The following is a 23,492-nucleotide window of genomic DNA, read 5'->3' as shown; positions in this document are numbered from 1 at the left end:
ATCAACAGAATTAGAAATGAAAAAGGAGAAGTAACAACGGACACCTCAGAAATACAAAACATCATGAGAGACTACTACAAGCAACTGTATGCCAAGCAATTGGATCACCTGGAAGAAAAGGATAAATTCTTAGAAAAATACAATCTTCCAAGACTGAACCTGGAAGAAATAGAAACTATGAACAGACCAATCACAAGTACGGAAATTGAGACTGTGATTAAAAATCTCCCAACACACAAAAGCCCAGGACCAGAGGGGTTCACGGGCGAATTCTATCAAACATTTCGAGAAGAGTTAACACCTATCCTTCTCAAACTCTTCCAAAATATTGCAGAAGGCGGAACACTCCCAAACTCATTCTAAGAGGCTACCATCACCCTGATACCAAAACCAGGCAAGGATGTCACAAAAAAAGAAAACTACACACCAATATCACTGATGAATATAGATGCAAAAATCCTCAACAGAATACTAGCTAACAGACTCCAACAGCACATTAAAAAAATCATACACCATGATCAAGTGGGGTTTATCCCTGGGATGCAAGGATTCTTCAATATACACAAATCAATCAACGTGATACATCATATCAACAAATTGAAGGATAAAAACCATATGAGCATTTCAATAGATGCAGAAAAAGCTTTTGACAAAATTCAACATCCATTTATGATAAAAGCTCTCCAGAAAATGGGCATAGAAGGAAATTACCTCAACATCATAAAAGCCATATATGAAAAACCAAAAGCCAACATCGTTCTCAATGGGGAAAAACTGGAAGAATTCCCTCTAAGAACAGGAACAAGACAAGGGTGTCCACTCTCACCACTATTATTCAACATAGTTTTGGAAGTTTTAGCCACAGCAATCAGAGAAGAAAAAGAAATAAAAGGAATCCAAATTGGAAAAGAAGATGTGAAATTGTCACTCTTTGCAGATGGCATGATATTATATATAGAGAACCCTAAAGACTCTACCAGAAAACTGCTAGCACTAATTGATGAGTTTAGTAAAGTAGCAGGATACAAAATTAATGCACAGAAATCTCTTGCATTCCTATACACTAACAACGGAAGAGCAGAAAGAGAAATTAAAGAAACTCTCCCATTCACCATTGCAACAAAAAGAATCAAATACCTAGGAATAAACCTGCCTAAGGAGGCAAAAGTTCTGTATGCAGAAAACTTTAAGACATTGATGAAAGAAATCAAAGATGACACAAACAGATGGAGGGACATACCATGTTCCTGGATTGGAAGAATCAACATCGTGAAAATGACTGTACTACCCAAAGCAATGCGCAGATTCAATGCAATCCCGATCAAATTACCAATGGCATTTTTCACAGAACTAGAGCAAGAAATCTGACAACTTGTATGGAAACTCAAAGACCCTGAATAAGCAAAGCAATCTTGAGAAGGAAAAATGGCATTGGTGGAATCAGGCTTCCTGACTTCAAACTATACTACAAGGCCATAGTGATCAAGACAGTATGGTACTGGCACAAAAATAGAAAGGACGATCAATGGAATAGAATAGAGAACTCAGAAGTAAGCCCAAACACATATGGGCACCTTATCTTTGACAAAGGAGGCACGAGTATACAATGGAAAAAAGACAGCCTCTTCAATAAGTGGTGCTGGGAAAATTGGACAGCAACATGTAAAAGAATGAAACTAGAACACTTCCTAACACCATACACAAAAATCAACTCCAAATGGATTAAAGACCTACATGTAAGGCCAGACACTATAAAACTCCTAGAGGAAAACCTAGGCAGAACACTCTATGACATACATCAAAGCAAGATCCTTTTGGACCCACCTCCTAGAATCATGGAAATAAAATCAAGAATAAACAAATGGGACCTCATGAAACTTAAAAGCTTTTGCACAGTGAAAGAAACCATAAACATGACTAGATGCAACCCTCATAGTAGGAAAAAATAGTTGCCTGTGAAACAACATACAAAGGAATAACCTCCAAAATATACAAGCAGCTCATGCAGCTTAATACCAAAAAACCAAATAACCCAATCCACAAATGGGCGGAAGACCTAAATAGACATTTCTCCTAAGAAGACATACAGATGGCCAACAAACACATGAAAAGATGCTCAACATCACTAATCGTCAGAGAAATGCAAGTCAAAGCCACAATGAGGTATCACCTCACACTGATCAGAATGGCCATCATCACAAAATCTGGAAACAACAAATGTTGGAGAGGGTGTGGAGAAAAGGGAACTCTCCTGCACTATTGGTGGCAATGTAAGTTGGTACAGCCACTATGGAAAACAATTTGGAGGTTCCTTAAAAAACTATAAATAGAACTACCATATGATCCAGTAATCCCACTCCTGGGCATATACCCAAAGAAAACCATAATCCCCAAAGAAACATGTGCCATAATGTTTATTGCAGCACTATTTATAAGAGCCAGGGCATGGGAGCAACCTAAATGCCCATCAACAAGTGAATGGATACAGAAGATGTGGCATATATATACAATGGAATATTACTCAGTTATAAAAAGGGATGAGATGGAGCTATATGTAATGAGGTGGATAGACCTAGAATCTGTCATACAGAGTGAAATAAGTCAGAAAGAGAAAGACAAATATTGTATGCTACCTCACATATATGGAATCTAAAAATGGTACTGCTGAACTCAGTGACAAGAGAAGAACAAGGATGCAGATGCAGAGAATGAACTGGAAAACTCGAGGTTTTGGGGGGGCAGCGGGTGGAGGGGAAGCTGAAATGAAGCGAGAGAGTAGCATAGACATATATATACTACCAACTGTAAAATAGATAGCCAGTGGGAAATTGTTGTATAACAATGGGAGTCCAACTAGAGAAGAGAAGATGCTTTAGAGGACTGGGATGGGGAGGGTGGGGTGGACTCGAGGGAGGGGGAGAGTTGAGGGAGGGAGGGAATACAGGGATATGTGTATAAAAGCAGATGATTGAACTTGGTGTACCCCCAAAAAAGAAAAAGATAAAGAAAAATTTTTTTAAAAAACGGATAGTTTTAAATTTTTTCCTCTCCAAACTCTATGCATTTTATTTCTTTTTCTTGCTGTATTTCAATGGCAAGTGTATTCAGTGCTATTTTAAACATGAGTCGTGAGAATGGACTTTCTTACTTTTTTCTTTATCTTACAGAGAAGGCATTCATTTTCTCACCAATATGATTTTACCTGTAGGTTATTAGTAGAAGGACTGTATAGGGCTGAGGAAGATTCATTTTTCTCTCTTCTATTCCTTATCATGAATATTTAATTTTGTCAGATATTTTTACTGCATATGTGAAGTTATTGTTCTATGGTTTTAGGCCTCTTTGGAATGTTAATATGATTAACTGCATTCATTGATTTTTGAATTTGAAATAGGCATTACCTTTGTATAAGTAAGCTCATTTGGTTATGATTTATTATTTTTTTTCTTGCTTGATTCCTTTTGTTACTGTTTTGGTGAGGATTTCTGAGTCTAATGTTCATACAGGTTATTTTCTGTAGTTTTATTGTTTGTAGTGTTTTCATTTCATTTGATGTTACAGTAACAATGGCTTCAAAAAGTTAGTTGGAAAACTTTCTTCTCTTTCTTGAAGAAATTTGGTGGAATCAGTGTTATTTTTTTCTTTAAATGTTTTATGGAAATCACTAGTGAAACAATTAGACCTAGATATTTCTTCCTGAAAAGTTTTAAAACACCACTTACAAAAATGAACTTGAGAGGGAGAAAAGATGGCGGCGAAGTAGAGAGACGTGGAGTGCATCCCTCTCCACAGATGCATTGGGAATGCACGGAAGGATGCAGCAATTCCCACAGAGAACCAGCTGAACACCAGCAGATGGCCTCGGACACCAGAAAGGACTGCGGGGAGCCCGACATAGCCGGTAGGGAGGCATCTACGAAGGCTCAAAGAGGGTGAAGCGGCGGAGCTGTGGCAGACGGGAGGGAGTGAGAAACATACGGAGGGTCCGCAGCGCAGCTCAGCATTCCCGGACCGAGACATCAATCTGTGGCTGAACGGAGGGTCCAGGAGCGGGAGCGTGGGAACCGCAGAGCTGGTTCAGGGTGAGAAACATTGTTGCTGGTAGGGTGACGGACCGAGAGGACAGGAGGGAGGACGTCCGCGGAGAGGAGTGCCCGTCCCTGAGAGCTGCCCGACCATGATGGCGGCTGGAAGCTGCAGGCTCACGGGCGGGGGGGAGGTGCCGTGAGCTTAGCCGCTCTCTCTCTTTTGGAGCCTCTGCAACAGGCAGTGGAGAGACGCCCGTGGGCCACCTAAGGCGCTCAGGGATAACAAGTACCCTCAGGTGCTCGGGCGGGGCTAGATTAAAACCCCTTACAATGCCAGCAGCAGGGAGGCTGCCGAGAGAAAAGCAACAACAACAACAACAACAACAACAAAACCCGAGACAGGCCCAACTCTAAGTCTTTCTGTTTACGCCTGAGCCACCGGCATCCCTCTGCAACAGGCACCTCCAAGCCCGACTGAAACAACAGTGCGCCACTGCTCACTCACTCCCAAGAGAAGGAGCCACTATTGTACCCTCTCCCTCCCCACACACTGACGCTTACAGACGAACAACAAAGGAACCTCTGCTGGTCACAGAATAATGCAAAACAACCCAAGGCAAGGAGAAGGACACTTACAGCTGAGATGCTAAGGAAACAGAAATAGTAGTATCAATACCTATTGAACTGGTCCATTCTGGGATCAGCTCTGGATTTTTATTTTTTTCTCTTTTTCTCTCTCTCTCTCTCTTTTTTACTTTATTAAATATGATCTAAGCCCTAAGGGATCTACAAGTTTTATAACGTAATTTTTTAATGATATTTTTTATTCTTTTTTTCCCCCTTTTTATATACTTCTATATCTAGCTAAGTTTTCTGTAGTGCGGACAATATATCTCTCATAATTTCCTGTCATCCCTATCTTTTATACATTTCTATTCCTTTCTTTTTATTTGCATATTTCCAACCACATTACACTCTTCTGTTCCCCTTTCTTCCAGCCATTTTAAGTTTATTTTATCTTATACTTACAAGCAACACTATCGGTCTGCTCAGACTCGTTGCTCTATTCTCCAGATGATGCACTGCCTTGGTATTTAATATTAGGCTTTTGTCTTTATCTTAGTTCTTAGTACACTTGTCTAATTACATTCTGAGAATCTCCATTCTCTCTGGTGGTACTCTGGCTCTTTTATATATGTGATCCTAGCTTACAAAATCTCCCTGGATTAATGTTTGTATGTGAAAGGTGTTATTTGTTTGTTTGTTTGCTTTTGCTTTTGTCTCTGATTTGTTCTGTTTCAGTTGTCAATTTCTGTTGGGTTTCTCTTTGAATATCTGATAGCACACTGGGGTCCTGTCAGGTCTTTCTAGAGCCTTATGTCCTAATGGATTCAGTAATTGTGTGTCTTATACGTGTATGTGTTTCCTAGACTGAATATTCGTTTAATCCAATACTTGGACATTAGTCTGAGGCTTGGACAGTATTCTATAAACACCTCTATCGGTAGGACAAGCAACCCCAAAAGTTTGGACAACCATGAGGAAACAAAGAAACACCATGCAGGCAAAGGAGCAGGAAAAAACTCCACAAGACCAAATAAATGAGGAGGAAATAGGAAAAATGCCTGAAAAAGAATTTAGAGTAATGATAGTAAAAATGATACAAAATCTCGATAACAAAATAGAGAAAGTACAAGAAACAGTTCATAAGAACTCAGAGAAACAAACAGCAATGGATAACAAAATAACTGAAATTAAAAATACTCTAGATGCTATAACCAGCAGAATGACTGAGGCAGAAGAACGAATAAGTGAGTTGGAAGATAGAATGGGGGAAATAAATGCCACAGAGCAGGAAAAAGAACAAAGAATAAAAAGATTAGAAGACAGTCTCAGAGACCTCAGTGATAACATTAAGCATACCAACATTCGAATTATAGGCATCCCAGAAGAAGAAGAAAACAAGAAAGGGTCTGAGAAAATATTTGAAGAGGTTATAGTGGAAAACGTCCCCAACATGGGAAAGGAAATAATTAACCAAGTCCAAGAAGCACAGAGAGTCCCATACAGAATAAACCCAAGGAGAAATACACCAAGACACATAGTAATCAAACTAACAACAATTAAACACAAAGAAAAAATATTAAAAGCAGCAATAGAAAAATAACAAACAACATATAAGGGAAAACCCATAAGGATAACAGCTGACCTTTCTACAGAAACTCTGCAGGCCAGAAGGGAATGGCAGGATATACTGAAAGTCCTGAAAGAGAGAAACCTACAGCCAAGAATACTCTACCCAGCAAGAATCTCATTCAGATTTGAGGGAGAAATCAAAGCTTTCCAGACAAGCAAAAGTTAAGAGAATTCAGCACCACCAAACCAGCCTTGCAACAAGTGCTAAAGGAACTTCTCTATGTAGGACACACAAGAAAAGGAAAACACCTACAAATACAAACCCAAAACAATTCAGAAAATGGTAATTGGAACACACATGTCAATAATCACCTTGAATGTAAATGGATTAAAATGTTCCAACCAAAAGACACAGACTGGCTGAATGGATACAAAAACATGACCCTTCTATATGCTGCCTACAAGAAACCCACTTCAGACCAAGGGATACATATAGACTGAAAGTAAAGGGATGGAAAAAGATATTCCATGCAAATGGAAGTCAAAAGAAAGCTGGAGGAGCAATACTCATATCAGACAAATTAGACTTGAAAGTAAAGACTATTACAAGAGACAAGGAAGGACACTACATAATGATCAAGGGATCCATTCAAGAAGAACATATCACAATGGTCAATATCTATGCCCCCAATATAGGAGCACCTCAATACATAAGGCAAATGCTAAAAGCTATAAATGGGGACATTGACAGTAACACAATAATAGTGGGAGACTTGAACACCCCACTTACATCAATGGACAGATCATCCAAACAGAAAATAAATAAAGACACACAAGCTTTAAATGACACATTAGACCATCTCGACTTAATTGATATTTATCGGACATTCCATCCAAAAACGACAGACTACACTTTCTTCTCAAGTGCACACAGAACAGTTTCCAGGGTAGATCACATCTTGGGTCACAAATCAAACCTCGGCAAATGCAAGAAAATTGAAATCATATCAAGCATCTTCTCAGACCACAATGCCATGAGACTAGATATCAATTACAGGAAAAAAACTGCAAAAAACACAAACACATGGAGGCTAAACAATTCACTCCTAAACAACGAAGGAATCACTAAAGAAATCAAAGAAGAAATCAAAAAATATCTAGAAACAAATGACAACGAAAACACAACAAGCAAAACCTGTGGGACGCAGCAAAAGCAGTTCTAAGAGGGAAGTTTATAGCAATACAGTCCTACCTTAACAAACAAGAAAATGATCAAATAAACAACCTAACCTTACACCTAAAACAGCTAGAGAAAGAAGAACAAAGAAACCCCAAAGTGAGCAGAAGGAAAGAAATCATAAAGATCAGAGCAGAAATAAATGAAAAAGAAAGGAAAGAAACCATAAGAAAAATAAATAAAACTAAAAGCTGGTTCTTTGAGAAGATTAACAAAATTGATAAACCATTAGCCAGACTCATCAAGAAAAAAAGGGAGAAGATGAAAATCAACAGAATTAGAAATGAAAAAGGAGAAGTAACAACGGACACCTCAGAAATACAAAACATCATGAGAGACTACTACAAGCAACTGTATGCCAAGCAATTGGATCACCTGGAAGAAAAGGATAAATTCTTAGAAAAATACAATCTTCCAAGACTGAACCTGGAAGAAATAGAAACTATGAACAGACCAATCACAAGTACGGAAATTGAGACTGTGATTAAAAATCTCCCAACACACAAAAGTCCAGGACCAGATGGGTTCACGGGCGAATTCTATCAAACATTTCGAGAAGAGTTAACACCTATCCTTCTCAAACTCTTCCAAAATATTGCAGAAGGCAGAACACTCCCAAACTCATTCTAAGAGGCTACCATCACCCTGATACCAAAACCAGGCAAGGATGTCACAAAAAAAGAAAACTACACACCAATATCACTGATGAATATAGATGCAAAAATCCTCAACAGAATACTAGCTAACAGACTCCAACAGCACATTAAAAAAATCATACACCATGATCAAGTGGGGTTTATCCCTGGGATGCAAGGATTCTTCAATATACACAAATCAATCAACGTGATACATCATATCAACAAATTGAAGGATAAAAACCATATGAGCATTTCAATAGATGCAGAAAAAGCTTTTGACAAAATTCAACATCCATTTATGATAAAAGCTCTCCAGAAAATGGGCATAGAAGGAAATTACCTCAACATAATAAAAGCCATATATGAAAAACCAAAAGCCAACATCGTTCTCAATGGGGAAAAACTGGAAGAATTCCCTCTAAAAACAGGAACAAGATAAGGGTGTCCATTCTCACCACTATTATTCAACATAGTTTTGGAAGTTTTAGCCACAGCAATCAGAGAAGAAAAAGAAATAAAAGGAATCCAAATTGGAAAAGAAGAAGTGAAATTGTCACTCTTTGCAGATGACATGATATTATATGTAGAAAACCCTAAAGACACTACCAGAAAACTGCTAGCACTAATTGATGAGTTTAGTGAAGTAGCAGGATACAAAATTAATGCGCAGAAATCTCTTGCATTCCTATACACTAACAACGGAAGAGCAGAAAGAGAAATTAAAGAAACTCTCCCATTCACCATTGCAACAAAAAGAATCAAATACCTAGGAATAAACCTGCCTAAGGAGGCAAAAGTTCTGTATGCAGAAAACTTTAAGACATTGATGAAAGAAATCAAAGATGACACAAACAGATGGAGGGACATACCATGTTCCTAGATTGGAAGAATCAACATCGTGAAAATGACTGTACTACCCAAAGCAATGTGCAGATTCAATGCAATCCCGATCAAATTACCAAAGGCATTTTCCACAGAACTAGAGCAAGAAATCTGACAATTTGTATGGAAACTCAAAGACCCTGAATAAGCAAAGCAATCTTGAGAAGGAAAAATGGCGCTGGTGGAATCAGGCTTCCTGACTTCAAACTATACTACAAGGCCATAGTGATCAAGACAGTATGGTACTGGCACAAAAATAGAAAGGACGATCAATGGAATAGAATAGAGAACTCAGAAGTAAGCCCAAACACATATGGGCACCTTATCTTTGACAAAGGAGGCACGAGTATACAATGGAAAAAAGACAGCCTCTTCAATAAGTGGTGCTGGGAAAATTGGACAGCAACATGTAAAAGAATGAAACTAGAACACTTCCTAACACCATACACAAAAATCAACTCCAAATGGATTAAAGACCTACATGTAAGGCCAGACACTATAAAACTCCTAGAGGAAAACCTAGGCAGAACACTCTATGACATACATCAAAGCAAGATCCTTTTGGACCCACCTCCTAGAATCATGGAAATAAAATCAAGAATAAACAAATGGGACCTCATGAAACTTAAAAGCTTTTGCACAGTGAAAGAAACCATAAACATGACTAGATGCAACCCTCATAGTAGGAAAAAATAGTTGCTTATGAAACAACATACAAAGGAATAACCTCCAAAATATACAAGCAGCTCATGCAGCTTAATACCAAAACATCAAATAACCCAATCCACACATGGGCAGAAGACCTAAATAGACATTTCTCCTAAGAAGACATACAGATGGCCAACAAACACATGAAAAGATGCTCAACATCACTAATCGTCAGAGAAATGCAAGTCAAAGCCACAATGAGGTATCACCTCACACTGATCAGAATGGCCATCATCACAAAATCTGGAAACAACAAATGTTGGAGAGGGTGTGGAGAAAAGGGAACTCTCCTGCACTATTGGTGGCAATGTAAGTTGGTACAGCCACTATGGAAAACAATTTGGAGGTTCCTTAAAAAACTATAAATAGAACTACCATATGATCCAGTAATCCCACTCCTGGGCATATACCCAAAGAAAACCATAATCCCCAAAGAAACATGTGCCATAATGTTTATTGCAGCACTACTTATAAGAGCCAGGGCATGGGAGCAACCTAAATGCCCATCAACAAATGAATGGATACAGAAGATGTGGCATATATATACAATGGAATATTACTCAGTTATAAAAAGGGATGAGATGGAGCTATATGTAATGAGGTGGATAGACCTAGAATCTGTCATACAGAGTGAATTAAGTCAGAAAGAGAAAGACAAATATTGTATGCTAACTCACATATACGGAATCTAAAAATGGTACTGCTGAACTCAGTGACAAGAGAAGAACAAGGATGCAGATGCAGAGAATGGACGGGAGAACTCGAGGTTTTGGGGGGGCAGCGGGTGGAGGGGAAGCTGAAATGAAGCGAGAGAGTAGCATAGACATATATATACCACCAACTGTAAAATAGATAGCCAGTGGGAAATTGTTGTATAACAATGGGAGTCCAACTAGAGAAGAGAAGATGCTTTAGAGGACTGGGATGGGGAGGGTGGGGTGGACTTGAGGGAGGGGGGGAGTTGAGGGAGGGAGGGAATACAGGGATATGTGTATAAAAGCAGATGATTGAACTTGGTGTACCCCCAAAAAAGAAAAAGAAAAAGAAAAAATTTTAAAATATACGGATAGTTTTAAATTTTTTCCTCTCCAAACTCTATGCATTTTATTTCTTTTTCTTGCTGTATTTCAATGGCAAGTATATTCAGTGCTATTTTAAACATGAGTCGTGAGAATGGACTTTCTTACTTTTTTCTTTATCTTACAGAGAAGGCATTCATTTTCTCACCAATATGATTTTACCTGTAGGTTATTAGTAGAAGGACTGTATAGGGCTGAGGAAGATTCATTTTTCTCTCTTCTATTCCTTATCATGAATATTTAATTTTGTCAGATATTTTTACTGCATATTTGAAGTTATTGTTCTATGGTTTTAGGCCTCTTTGGAATGTTAATATGATTAACTGCATTCATTGATTTTTGAATTTGAAATAGGCATTGCCTTTGTATAAGTAAGCTCATTTGGTTATGATTTATTATTTTTTTTCTTGCTTGATTCCTTTTGTTACTGTTTTGGTGAGGATTTCTGAGTCTAATGTTCATACAGGTTATTTTCTGTAGTTTTATTTTTTGTAGCGTTTTCATTTCATTTGATGTTACAGTAACAATGGCTTCAAAAAGTTAGTTGGAAAACTTTCTTCTCTTTCTTGAAGAAATTTGGTGGAATCAGTGTTATTTTTTTCTTTAAATGTTTTATGGAAATCACTAGTGAAACAATTAGACCTAGATATTTCTTCCTGAAAAGTTTTAAAACACCATTTACAAAAATGAACTTGAGAGGGAGAAAAGATGGCGGCGAAGTAGAGAGACGTGGAGTGCATCCCTCTCCACAGATGCATTGGGAATGCATGGAAGGACGCAGTAATTAGCACAGAGAACCAGCTGAACACCAGCAGACGGCCTCGGACACCAGAAAGGACTGCAGGGAGCCCGACATAGCCGGTAGGGAGGCATCTACGAAGGCTCAAAGAGGGTGAAGCGGCGGAGCTGTGGCAGACGGGAGGGAGTGAGAAACATACGGAGGGTCCGCAGCGCAGCTCAGCATTCCCGGACCGAGACATCAATCTGTGGCTGAACGGAGGGTCCAGGAGCGGGAGCATAGGAACCAGAGAGCCGGTTCAGGGTGAGAAACATTGTTGCTGGTAGGGTGACGGACCGAGAGGACAGGAGGGAGGACGTCCGCGGAGAGGAGTTCCCGTCCCTGAGAGCTGCCCGGCCATGATGGCAGCTGAAAGCTGCAGCCTCATGGGCGGGGGGAAGGAGCCGTGCACTTAGCCTCTCTCTCTCTTTTGGAGCCTCTGCAACAGGCAGTGGAGAGACACCCATGGGCCACCTAAGGTGCTCAGGGATAACAAGTACTCTCAGGTGCTCGGGCGGGGTTAGATTAAAACCCCTTGCAACGCCAGCAGCAGGGAGGCTGCCGAGAGAAAAGCAACAACAACAACAACAACAACAACAACAAAACCCGAGACAGGCCCAACTCTAAGACTTTCTGTTTACGCCTGAGCCACCAGCATCCCTCTGCAACAGGCACCTCCAAGCCCGACTGAAACAACAGTGCGCCACTGCTCACTCACTCCCAAGAGAAGGAGCCACTATTGTACCCTCTCCCTCCCCACACACTGACGCTTACAGACGAACAACAAAGGAACCTCTGCTGGTCACAGAATAATGCAAAACAACCCAAGGCAAGGAGAAGGACACGTACAGCTGAGACGCTAAGGAAACAGAAATAGTAGTATCAATACCGATTGAACGGGTCCATTCTGGGATCAGTTCTGGATTTTTATTTTTTTCTCTTTTTCTCTCTCTCTCTCTTTTTTTTCTTTATTAAATATGATCTTGGCCCTAAGGGATCAACAAGTTGTATAACATAATTTTTTAATGATATTTTTTATTCTTTTTTTTTGGTCTTTTTATATACTTCTATATCTAGCTAAGTTTTTGGTAGTATGGACAATATATCTCTCATACTTTCCTGTCATCCCTATCTTTTATACATTTCTATTCCTTTCCTTTTATTTGCATATTTCCAACCAGATTACGCTCTTCTGTTCCCCTTTCTTGCAGCCATTTTAAGTTTATTTTATCTTATACTTACAAGCAACACTATCAGTCTGCTCAGACTCCTTGCTCTATTCTCCAGATGACGCACTGCCTTGGTATTTAATATTAGGCTTTTGTCTTTATCTTAGTTCTTAGTACACTTGTCTAATTACATTCTGAGAATCTCCATTCTCTCTGGTGGTACTCTGGCTCTTTTATATATGTGATCCTAGCTTACAAAATCTCCCTGGATTAATGTTTGTATGTGAAAGGTGTTATTTGTTTGTTTGTTTGCTTTTGCTTTTGTCTCTGATTTGTTCTGTTTCAGTTGTCAATTTCTGTTGGGTTTCTCTTTGAATATCTGATAGCACACTGGGGTTCTGTCAGGTCTTTCTAGAGCCTTATGTCCTAACGGATTCAGTAATTGTGTGTCTTATACGTGTATGTGTTTCCTAGACTGAATATTCGTTTAATCCAATACTTGGACATTAGTCTGAGGCTTGGACAGTCTTCTATAAACACCTCTATCGGCAGGACAAGCAACCCGAAAAGTTTGGACAACCATGAGGAAACAAAGAAACACCATGCAGGCAAAGGAGCAGGAAAAAACTCCACAAGACCAAATAAATGAGGAGGAAATAGGAAAAATGCCTGAAAAAGAATTTAGAGTAATGATAGTAAAAATGATACAAAATCTCGATAACAAAATAGAGAAAGTACAAGAAACAGTTCATAAGAACTCAGAGAAACAAACAGCAATGGATAACAAAATAACTGAAATTAAAAATACTCTAGATGCTATAACCAGCAGAATGACTGAGGCAGAAGAACGAATAAGTGAGTTGGAAGATAGAATGGGGGAAATAAATGCCACAGAGCAGGAAAAAGAACAAAGAATAAAAAGATTAGAAGACAGTCTCAGAGACCTCAGTGATAACATTAAGCATACCAACATTCGAATTATAGGCATCCCAGAAGAAGAAGAAAACAAGAAAGGGTCTGAGAAAATATTTGAAGAGGTTATAGTGGAAAACGTCCCCAACATGGGAAAGGAAATAATTAACCAAGTCCAAGAAGCACAGAGAGTCCCATACAGAATAAACCCAAAGAGAAATACACCAAGACACATAGTAATCAAACTAACGACAATTAAACACAAAGAAAAAATATTAAAAGCAGCAAGAGAAAAATAACAAACAACATATAAGGGAAAACCCATAAGGATAACAGCTGACCATTCTACAGAAACTCTGCAGGCCAGAAGGGAATGGCAGGATATACTGAAAGTCCTGAAAGAGAGAAACCTACAGCCAAGAATACTCTACCCAGCAAGAATCTCATTCAGATTTGAGGGAGAAATCAAAGCTTTCCAGACAAGCAACAGTTAAGAGAATTCAGCACCACCAAACCAGCCTTGCAACAAGTGCTAAAGGAACTTCTCTAAGTAGGAAACGCAAGAAAAGGAAAACACCTACAAATACAAACCCAAAACAATTCAGAAAATGGTAATTGGAACACACATGTCAATAATCACCTTGAATGTAAAAGGATTAAAATGCTCCAACCAAAAGAGACACACAGGCTGAGTGGGTACAAAAACAAGACCCTTCTATATGCTGCCTACAAGAAACCCACTTCAGACCAAGGGATACATATAGACTGAAAGTAAAGGGATGGAAAAAGATATTCCATGCAAATGGAAGTCAAAAGAAAGCTGGAGGAGCAATACTCATATCAGACAAATTAGACTTGAAAGTAAAGACTATTACAAGAGACAAGGAAGGACACTACATAATGATCAAGGGATCCATTCAAGAAGAACATATCACAATGGTCAATATCTATGCCCCCAATATAGGAGCACCTCAATACATAAGGCAAATGCTAAAAGCTATAAAAGGGGACATTGACAGTAACACAATAATAGTGGGAGACTTGAACACCCCACTTACATCAATGGAAAGATCATCCAAACAGAAAATAAAGACACAGAAGCTTTAAATGACACATTAGACCATCTCGACTTAATTGATATTTATAGGACATTCCATCCAAAAACGACAGACTACACTTTCTTCTCAAGTGCACACAGAACAGTTTCCAGGGTAGATCACATCTTGGGTCACAAATCAAACCTCGGCAAATGCAAGAAAATTGAAATCATATCAAGCATCTTCTCAGACCACAATGCCATGAGACTAGATATCAATTACAGGAAAAAAACTGCAAAAAATACAAACACATGGAGGCTAAACAATTCACTCCTAAACAACCAAGGAATCACTAAAGAAATCAAAGAGGAAATCAAAAAGTATCTAGAAACAAATGACAATGAAAACACAACAACCCAAAACCAATGGGATGCAGCAAAAGCAGTTCTAAGAGGGAAGTTTATAGCAATACAGTCCTATCTTAAGAAACAAGAAAATGATCGAATAAACAACCTAACCTTACACCTAAAACAGCTAGAGAAAGAAGAACAAAGAAACCCCAAAGTGAGCAGAAGGAAAGAAATCATAAAGATCAGAGCAGAAATAAATGAAAAAGAAAGGAAAGAAACCATAAGAAAAATAAATAAAACTAAAAGCTGGTTCTGTGAGAAGATTAACAAAATTGATAAACCATTAGCCAGACTCATCAAGAAAAAAAGGGAGAAGATGAAAATCAACAGAATTAGAAATGAAAAAGGAGAAGTAACAACGGACACCTCAGAAATGCAAAACAACATGAGAGACTACTACAAGCAACTGTATGCCAAGCAATTGGATCACCTGGAAGAAAAGGATAAATTCTTAGAAAAATACAATCTTCCAAGACTGAACCAGGAAGAAATAGAAACTATGAACAGACCAATCACAAGTACGGAAATTGAGACTGTGATTAAAAATCTCCCAACACACAAAAGCCCAGGACCAGATGGGTTCATGGGCGAATTCTATCAAACATTTCGAGAAGAGTTAACACCTATCCTTCTCAAACTCTTCCAAAATATTGCAGAAGGCGGAACACTCCCAAACTCATTCTATGAGGCTACCATCACCCTGATACCCAAACCAGGCAAGGATGTCACAAAAACAGAAAACTACAGACCAATATGAGTGTTGAATATAGATGCAAAAATCCTCAACAGAATACTAGCTAACAGACTCCAACAGCACATTAAAAAAATCATACACCATGATCAAGTGGGGTTTATCCCTGGGATGCAAGGATTCTTCAATATACACAAATCAATCAACGTGATACATCATATCAACAAATTGAAGGATAAAAACCATATGAGCATTTCAATAGATGCAGAAAAAGCTTTTGACAAAATTCAACATCCATTTATGATAAAAGCTCTCCAGAAAATGGGCATAGAAGGAAATTACCTCAACATAATAAAAGCCATATATGAAAAACCAAAAGCCAACATCGTTCTCAATGGGGAAAAACTGGAAGAATTCCCTCTAAAAACAGGAACAAGATAAGGGTGTCCATTCTCACCACTATTATTCAACATAGTTTTGGAAGTTTTAGCCACAGCAATCAGAGAAGAAAAAGAAATAAAAGGAATCCAACTTGGAAAAGAAGAAGTAACATTGTCACTCTTTGCAGATGACATGATATTATATGTAGAAAACCTTAAAGACTCTACCAGAAAACTGCTAGCACTAATTGATGAGTTTAGTAAAGTAGCAGGATACAAAATTAATGCACAGAAATCTCTTGCATTCCTATACACTAACAACGGAAGAGCAGAAAGAGAAATTAAAGAAACTCTCCCATTCACCACTGCAAAAAGAATCAAATACCTAGGAATAAACCTGCCTAAGGAGGCAAAAGTTCTGTATGCAGAAAACTTTAAGACATTGATGAAAGAAATCAAAGATGACACAAACAGATGGAGGGACATACCATGTTCCTGGATTGGAAGAATCAACATCGTGAAAATGACTATACTACCCAAAGCAATGTGCAGATTCAATGCAATCCCGATCAAATTACCAAAGGCATTTTCCACAGAACTAGAGCAAGAAATCTGACAATTTGTATGGAAACTCAAAGACCCTGAATAAGCAAAGCAATCTTGAGAAGGAAAAATGGCGTTGGTGGAATCAGGCTTCCTGACTTCAAACTATACTACAAGGCCATAGTGATCAAGACAGTATGGTACTGGCACAAAAATAGAAAGGACGATCAATGGAATAGAATAGAGAACTCAGAAGTAAGCCCAAACACATATGGGCACCTTATCTTTGACAAAGGAGGCACGAGTATACAATGGAAAAAAGACAGCCTCTTCAATAAGTGGTGCTGGGAAAATTGGACAGCAACATGTAAAAGAATGAAACTAGAACACTTCCTAACACCATACACAAAAATCAACTCCAAATGGATTAAAGACCTACATGTAAGGCCAGACACTATAAAACTCCTAGAGGAAAACCTAGGCAGAACACTCTATGACATACATCAAAGCAAGATCCTTTTGGACCCACCTCCTAGAATCATGGAAATAAAATCAAGAATAAACAAATGGGACCTCATGAAACTTAAAAGCTTTTGCACAGTGAAAGAAACCATAAACATGACTAGATGCAACCCTCATAGTAGGAAAAAATAGTTGCTTATGAAACAACATACAAAGGAATAACCTCCAAAATATACAAGCAGCTCATGCAGCTTAATACCAAAACATCAAATAACCCAATCCACACATGGGCAGAAGACCTAAATAGACATTTCTCCTAAGAAGACATACAGATGGCCAACAAACACATGAAAAGATGCTCAACATCACTAATCGTCAGAGAAATGCAAGTCAAAGCCACAATGAGGTATCACCTCACACTGATCAGAATGGCCATCATCACAAAATCTGGAAACAACAAATGTTGGAGAGGGTGTGGAGAAAAGGGAACTCTCCTGCACTATTGGTGGCAATGTAAGTTGGTACAGCCACTATGGAAAACAATTTGGAGGTTCCTTAAAAAACTATAAATAGAACTACCATATGATCCAGTAATCCCACTCCTGGGCATATACCCAAAGAAAACCATAATCCCCAAAGAAACATGTGCCATAATGTTTATTGCAGCACTACTTATAAGAGCCAGGGCATGGGAGCAACCTAAATGCCCATCAACAAATGAATGGATACAGAAGATGTGGCATATATATACAATGGAATATTACTCAGTTATAAAAAGGGATGAGATGGAGCTATATGTAATGAGGTGGATAGACCTAGAATCTGTCATACAGAGTGAATTAAGTCAGAAAGAGAAAGACAAATATTGTATGCTAACTCACATATACGGAATCTAAAAATGGTACTGCTGAACTCAGTGACAAGAGAAGAACAAGGATGCAGATGCAGAGAATGGACGGGAGAACTCGAGGTTTTGGGGGGGCAGCGGGTGGAGGGGAAGCTGAAATGAAGCGAGAGAGTAGCATAGACATATATATACCACCAACTGTAAAATAGATAGCCAGTGGGAAATTGTTGTATAACAATGGGAGTCCAACTAGAGAAGAGAAGATGCTTTAGAGGACTGGGATGGGGAGGGTGGGGTGGACTTGAGGGAGGGGGGGAGTTGAGGGAGGGAGGGAATACAGGGATATGTGTATAAAAGCAGATGATTGAACTTGGTGTACCCCCAAAAAAGAAAAAGAAAAAGAAAAAATTTTAAAATATACGGATAGTTTTAAATTTTTTCCTCTCCAAACTCTATGCATTTTATTTCTTTTTCTTGCTGTATTTCAATGGCAAGTATATTCAGTGCTATTTTAAACATGAGTCGTGAGAATGGACTTTCTTACTTTTTTCTTTATCTTACAGAGAAGGCATTCATTTTCTCACCAATATGATTTTACCTGTAGGTTATTAGTAGAAGGACTGTATAGGGCTGAGGAAGATTCATTTTTCTCTCTTCTATTCCTTATCATGAATATTTAATTTTGTCAGATATTTTTACTGCATATTTGAAGTTATTGTTCTATGGTTTTAGGCCTCTTTGGAATGTTAATATGATTAACTGCATTCATTGATTTTTGAATTTGAAATAGGCATTGCCTTTGTATAAGTAAGCTCATTTGGTTATGATTTATTATTTTTTTTCTTGCTTGATTCCTTTTGTTACTGTTTTGGTGAGGATTTCTGAGTCTAATGTTCATACAGGTTATTTTCTGTAGTTTTATTTTTTGTAGCGTTTTCATTTCATTTGATGTTACAGTAACAATGGCTTCAAAAAGTTAGTTGGAAAACTTTCTTCTCTTTCTTGAAGAAATTTGGTGGAATCAGTGTTATTTTTTTCTTTAAATGTTTTATGGAAATCACTAGTGAAACAATTAGACCTAGATATTTCTTCCTGAAAAGTTTTAAAACACCATTTACAAAAATGAACTTGAGAGGGAGAAAAGATGGCGGCGAAGTAGAGAGACGTGGAGTGCATCCCTCTCCACAGATGCATTGGGAATGCATGGAAGGACGCAGTAATTAGCACAGAGAACCAGCTGAACACCAGCAGACGGCCTCGGACACCAGAAAGGACTGCGGGGAGCCCGACATAGCCGGTAGGGAGGCATCTACGAAGGCTCAAAGAGGGTGAAGCGGCGGAGCTGTGGCAGACGGGAGGGAGTGAGAAACATACGGAGGGTCCGCAGCGCAGCTCAGCATTCCCGGACCGAGACATCAATCTGTGGCTGAACGGAGGGTCCAGGAGCGGGAGCATAGGAACCAGAGAGCCGGTTCAGGGTGAGAAACATTGTTGCTGGTAGGGTGACGGACCGAGAGGACAGGAGGGAGGACGTCCGCGGAGAGGAGTTCCCGTCCCTGAGAGCTGCCCGGCCATGATGGCAGCTGAAAGCTGCAGCCTCATGGGCGGGGGGAAGGAGCCGTGCACTTAGCCTCTCTCTCTCTTTTGGAGCCTCTGCAACAGGCAGTGGAGAGACACCCATGGGCCACCTAAGGTGCTCAGGGATAACAAGTACTCTCAGGTGCTCGGGCGGGGTTAGATTAAAACCCCTTGCAACGCCAGCAGCAGGGAGGCTGCCGAGAGAAAAGCAACAACAACAACAACAACAACAACAACAAAACCCGAGACAGGCCCAACTCTAAGACTTTCTGTTTACGCCTGAGCCACCAGCATCCCTCTGCAACAGGCACCTCCAAGCCCGACTGAAACAACAGTGCGCCACTGCTCACTCACTCCCAAGAGAAGGAGCCACTATTGTACCCTCTCCCTCCCCACACACTGACGCTTACAGACGAACAACAAAGGAACCTCTGCTGGTCACAGAATAATGCAAAACAACCCAAGGCAAGGAGAAGGACACGTACAGCTGAGACGCTAAGGAAACAGAAATAGTAGTATCAATACCGATTGAACGGGTCCATTCTGGGATCAGTTCTGGATTTTTATTTTTTTCTCTTTTTCTCTCTCTCTCTCTTTTTTTTCTTTATTAAATATGATCTTGGCCCTAAGGGATCAACAAGTTGTATAACATAATTTTTTAATGATATTTTTTATTCTTTTTTTTTGGTCTTTTTATATACTTCTATATCTAGCTAAGTTTTTGGTAGTATGGACAATATATCTCTCATACTTTCCTGTCATCCCTATCTTTTATACATTTCTATTCCTTTCCTTTTATTTGCATATTTCCAACCAGATTACGCTCTTCTGTTCCCCTTTCTTGCAGCCATTTTAAGTTTATTTTATCTTATACTTACAAGCAACACTATCAGTCTGCTCAGACTCCTTGCTCTATTCTCCAGATGACGCACTGCCTTGGTATTTAATATTAGGCTTTTGTCTTTATCTTAGTTCTTAGTACACTTGTCTAATTACATTCTGAGAATCTCCATTCTCTCTGGTGGTACTCTGGCTCTTTTATATATGTGATCCTAGCTTACAAAATCTCCCTGGATTAATGTTTGTATGTGAAAGGTGTTATTTGTTTGTTTGTTTGCTTTTGCTTTTGTCTCTGATTTGTTCTGTTTCAGTTGTCAATTTCTGTTGGGTTTCTCTTTGAATATCTGATAGCACACTGGGGTTCTGTCAGGTCTTTCTAGAGCCTTATGTCCTAACGGATTCAGTAATTGTGTGTCTTATACGTGTATGTGTTTCCTAGACTGAATATTCGTTTAATCCAATACTTGGACATTAGTCTGAGGCTTGGACAGTCTTCTATAAACACCTCTATCGGCAGGACAAGCAACCCGAAAAGTTTGGACAACCATGAGGAAACAAAGAAACACCATGCAGGCAAAGGAGCAGGAAAAAACTCCACAAGACCAAATAAATGAGGAGGAAATAGGAAAAATGCCTGAAAAAGAATTTAGAGTAATGATAGTAAAAATGATACAAAATCTCGATAACAAAATAGAGAAAGTACAAGAAACAGTTCATAAGAACTCAGAGAAACAAACAGCAATGGATAACAAAATAACTGAAATTAAAAATACTCTAGATGCTATAACCAGCAGAATGACTGAGGCAGAAGAACGAATAAGTGAGTTGGAAGATAGAATGGGGGAAATAAATGCCACAGAGCAGGAAAAAGAACAAAGAATAAAAAGATTAGAAGACAGTCTCAGAGACCTCAGTGATAACATTAAGCATACCAACATTCGAATTATAGGCATCCCAGAAGAAGAAGAAAACAAGAAAGGGTCTGAGAAAATATTTGAAGAGGTTATAGTGGAAAACGTCCCCAACATGGGAAAGGAAATAATTAACCAAGTCCAAGAAGCACAGAGAGTCCCATACAGAATAAACCCAAAGAGAAATACACCAAGACACATAGTAATCAAACTAACGACAATTAAACACAAAGAAAAAATATTAAAAGCAGCAAGAGAAAAATAACAAACAACATATAAGGGAAAACCCATAAGGATAACAGCTGACCATTCTACAGAAACTCTGCAGGCCAGAAGGGAATGGCAGGATATACTGAAAGTCCTGAAAGAGAGAAACCTACAGCCAAGAATACTCTACCCAGCAAGAATCTCATTCAGATTTGAGGGAGAAATCAAAGCTTTCCAGACAAGCAACAGTTAAGAGAATTCAGCACCACCAAACCAGCCTTGCAACAAGTGCTAAAGGAACTTCTCTAAGTAGGAAACGCAAGAAAAGGAAAACACCTACAAATACAAACCCAAAACAATTCAGAAAATGGTAATTGGAACACACATGTCAATAATCACCTTGAATGTAAAAGGATTAAAATGCTCCAACCAAAAGAGACACACAGGCTGAGTGGGTACAAAAACAAGACCCTTCTATATGCTGCCTACAAGAAACCCACTTCAGACCAAGGGATACATATAGACTGAAAGTAAAGGGATGGAAAAAGATATTCCATGCAAATGGAAGTCAAAAGAAAGCTGGAGGAGCAATACTCATATCAGACAAATTAGACTTGAAAGTAAAGACTATTACAAGAGACAAGGAAGGACACTACATAATGATCAAGGGATCCATTCAAGAAGAACATATCACAATGGTCAATATCTATGCCCCCAATATAGGAGCACCTCAATACATAAGGCAAATGCTAAAAGCTATAAAAGGGGACATTGACAGTAACACAATAATAGTGGGAGACTTGAACACCCCACTTACATCAATGGAAAGATCATCCAAACAGAAAATAAAGACACAGAAGCTTTAAATGACACATTAGACCATCTCGACTTAATTGATATTTATAGGACATTCCATCCAAAAACGACAGACTACACTTTCTTCTCAAGTGCACACAGAACAGTTTCCAGGGTAGATCACATCTTGGGTCACAAATCAAACCTCGGCAAATGCAAGAAAATTGAAATCATATCAAGCATCTTCTCAGACCACAATGCCATGAGACTAGATATCAATTACAGGAAAAAAACTGCAAAAAATACAAACACATGGAGGCTAAACAATTCACTCCTAAACAACCAAGGAATCACTAAAGAAATCAAAGAGGAAATCAAAAAGTATCTAGAAACAAATGACAATGAAAACACAACAACCCAAAACCAATGGGATGCAGCAAAAGCAGTTCTAAGAGGGAAGTTTATAGCAATACAGTCCTATCTTAAGAAACAAGAAAATGATCGAATAAACAACCTAACCTTACACCTAAAACAGCTAGAGAAAGAAGAACAAAGAAACCCCAAAGTGAGCAGAAGGAAAGAAATCATAAAGATCAGAGCAGAAATAAATGAAAAAGAAAGGAAAGAAACCATAAGAAAAATAAATAAAACTAAAAGCTGGTTCTGTGAGAAGATTAACAAAATTGATAAACCATTAGCCAGACTCATCAAGAAAAAAAGGGAGAAGATGAAAATCAACAGAATTAGAAATGAAAAAGGAGAAGTAACAACGGACACCTCAGAAATGCAAAACAACATGAGAGACTACTACAAGCAACTGTATGCCAAGCAATTGGATCACCTGGAAGAAAAGGATAAATTCTTAGAAAAATACAATCTTCCAAGACTGAACCAGGAAGAAATAGAAACTATGAACAGACCAATCACAAGTACGGAAATTGAGACTGTGATTAAAAATCTCCCAACACACAAAAGCCCAGGACCAGATGGGTTCATGGGCGAATTCTATCAAACATTTCGAGAAGAGTTAACACCTATCCTTCTCAAACTCTTCCAAAATATTGCAGAAGGCGGAACACTCCCAAACTCATTCTATGAGGCTACCATCACCCTGATACCCAAACCAGGCAAGGATGTCACAAAAACAGAAAACTACAGACCAATATGAGTGTTGAATATAGATGCAAAAATCCTCAACAGAATACTAGCTAACAGACTCCAACA

The sequence above is a fragment of the Hippopotamus amphibius genome, chromosome X, assembly GCF_030028045.1.
Source record: "Hippopotamus amphibius kiboko isolate mHipAmp2 chromosome X, mHipAmp2.hap2, whole genome shotgun sequence".
Classification (NCBI taxonomy): domain Eukaryota; kingdom Metazoa; phylum Chordata; class Mammalia; order Artiodactyla; family Hippopotamidae; genus Hippopotamus; species Hippopotamus amphibius.
Note: the sequence above shows the minus strand (reverse complement) of the source record.